General features: G+C 47.5%; 1 pseudogene; it reads left to right on the top strand.

Annotated features, from left to right (window-relative positions):
• The first annotated feature begins 1789 nt into the window (after nucleotides 1–1789).
• Nucleotides 1790–2941, top strand: LOC100949038 (annotated as a pseudogene).
• Nucleotides 2942–3049: the final 108 nt, after the last annotated feature.

Raw genomic sequence — 3049 nt, 5'->3', positions numbered from 1 at the left:
ATTGTCATTACACAGCAAAGAGCTCCTTACAGGAGAAAACACTTGTGCATGATAAATTTGGAGAAACATTTAAATATTTCATTTCATGAAGTGAGTTACTTGATAGATTTAATAGCATACACGGGGTTTGTCTCAACAGTGATGACATACAAAAATAAAGGTGCATTTCCATTGCAAAGCAAGGAGGTGGGGATGCAAACATCCTCTTCTCTCCTTCCTCCTTCCACTCCAAAGCCAGCCCTGTCCAGATCACAACCTTTCAAGCTTGCATTGGCTGGTCTGAAAATGGCACAGATATTTTAGGCTACTGACTCCACCTTAATAACAAAAACTGATAACTACGGTTTTATGCCTCACCCAGGATTTCAAAGACATTATCACATTTAATATTTGTGGATGAAATACAGGGAGGATGCGGTGAGGCAGCATCACTGAACTGAACTGGAGAGGTTTAGTAATTTGCCCAATGCCACTACTTGCTCTCCTTTCCCGAAATGTTAGAGAATTCTCTGGTAGCCATCAAGGACTATAATACAGAAATATAACTGCTGAGCACACAAGCAAAATGTCTGTGGTGAAATAAGGCTAGAGGTGGGACATAATTCCACGACAGAAGAGAAACAGTGACAGTCACACTGTTTCTCTGTTCTAGAGAAGCAGGATTCCTAGGTTCTAACCCCTCTTAGATACCTGGTTCATGAAAGGCAAGATACACCGCAAATGATTTCTCTTTCACTGAGATCTTTTCCATGTCATTAAACAAGGATGTGAAGTCGGATCTCTCTCATGGTACATTCTTTAAGTACATGTTCAAGGTAAGTAGCAATCCAAATATGAGTGCCTATTATTCATTCAGTAACTTTACTCAAAAGCATTTACCAAATAGCAGCTGTGTACAAAGTGCTAGATCCCTTTGTGCAGAGGGACAGAAATGTGAATTCAATGCTGATCTCTGAAGAAGTGTATATTCTCATAGAGAACATAAGACAAATGTGTAACTATCATGCAGATATGACATGGGTGCCCTGCAGAGGAAATGAAACGGAGATTCAGATCAGAGAAACTACTTCTGGCTTATACAGATGCTATGAGGTCTGACAAATAAGTTTGCAAACTCATCCCAGAAAAATTGCTCCATGCTTCATTGCTGAAAATCACTATGGTCACCTCAAAGTACTCCCCTCGGGAAGCTATGCTGCGGCCAGTACCTAGCCCCCCTTCAAAGTAATTTTGTAACTCCTTTCTCCTGGAATGGCCATCAGAGGTGTCATCACACAGCATACATAAACGCACAATAAGGAACGCCGCTAAGTAAGACATCACCACACATCAACAGGAACACAAGTATGAGACACTGACATACCCATGTTGTGAAATCTTGCTGGATGTTTGTACAGTGCTGCCAACATAACTGCACAGTGGCACGTTTGCAAACTTAATTGTTAGACACATGACAATAGCTCTGGTGATCATTCCAGAAAAAGATTTCCAAATTTACTTTGAAGGGTGCTGGCATCGGTGCATCACTTCCCAAGGAGAGTACCTCAAAGGTGACCTTAGTGATACTCAGCAATGAGGTATGTAGCACTTTTTCTAGAATGAGTTCATGAACTTAATTGTCATACCTTATAACAGCAGGTTTGGTAGAGGGTAGGACGAAATAAGCCAATTCACAAAAAAAGTAGAGAATTACTTGTCCAGGCCATGAGGTGGGTAGATTGCCTAAATTCAGGAGTTCCAGACCAGCCTGACCAAGAATGAGACCCGAGTCTCCACTAAAAATAGAAACATGAGGAGGTGTTGTGCAGTCCCTAGGCTATCCTTCGTTTCACCAGGCCCCCGGCTTGGGGTGCCTTCCTTCCCCATAGCGGGACACCTAGCTTCGGATTTTTCCTTCTCGTCCCCGCCTGGTGGTGGAGGCGATGGGCCAGGAGGGCCGGAGCCAGGCTGGGTTGATCCTCGCACCTGGCTAATCTTTCAAGGCTCTCCTGGAGGGCCAGGAATTGGGTCCGGAGTTGGACCAGGGTCTGAGGTATGGGGGATTCCCCCATCCCCCCCCCACGAGGTCTGTGAGGGGTGGCATACTGTAGACCTCAGGTTGGAGTGGGGCTAGTGCCCCAAGGCAGCCTGGAGACCTCTAAGCCCGAGAGCGAGGCAGGAGCTGGCGTGGAGAGTAACTCCGAGGGGGCCTCCCCTGAACCCTGCACTGCTCCCTGTGGTGCAGTGAAGGTGGAGGAGAAGCTGGAGCAAAGCCCTGAGGAGTCCCAGGACATCAAAACTCTGCAGAGAAAACTCGAGCAGTTTGCTAAGCTCCTGAAGCAGAAGAGGATCACCCTGGGATATACCCAGGCTGATGTGGGGCTGCCCCTGGGTGTTCTCTTTGGGAAGGTGTTCAGCCAAACAACCATCTGCCGTTTTGAGGCCCTGCAGCTCAGTTTCAAGAACATGTGTAAGCTGCGGCCCCTGCTGCAGAAGTGGGTGGAGGAAGCTGACAACAATGAAAATCTTCAGGAGATATGCAAAGCAGAGCCCCTTGTGCAGGCTAGAAAGAGAAAGAGAACGAGTATTGAGAACCGAGTGAGAGGCAACCTGGAGAACTTGTTCCTGCAATGCCCGAAACCCACACTGCAGCAGATCAGCCACATCGCGCAGCAGCTTGGGCTTGAGAAGGATGTAGTCCGAGTGTGGTTCTGTAACCGCCGCCAGAAGGGCAAGCGATCAAGCAGTGGCTATTCACAAAGGGAAGGAATTTGAGGCTGCTGGGTCTCCTTTCTCCGGGGGACCAGTGTCCTTTCCTCTGGCTGCTGGGCCCCATTTTGGTACCCCAGGCTATGGGAGCCCTCACTTCACCACGCTGTGCTCCTCAGTCCCTTTCCCTGAGGGGGAAGCCTTTCCCTCTGTCTCTGTCACCACTCTGGGCTCTCCTACACATTCAAACTAAAGTGTCCCCCCTTCTAGGAATGGGGAGGGACAGGAATACAGGAGAGGCTAGAGAAGGAGAACCTAGAGTTTGTACCAGGGCTTTTTGGATTAAATTCTTTTTTTTTTA

This window comes from Otolemur garnettii, unplaced genomic scaffold (assembly GCF_000181295.1).
Source record: "Otolemur garnettii isolate 467f Iridium unplaced genomic scaffold, OtoGar3 scaffold00085, whole genome shotgun sequence".
NCBI lineage: Eukaryota > Metazoa > Chordata > Mammalia > Primates > Galagidae > Otolemur > Otolemur garnettii.
Note: the sequence above shows the minus strand (reverse complement) of the source record. Positions and strands in the feature narration are given on the sequence as shown.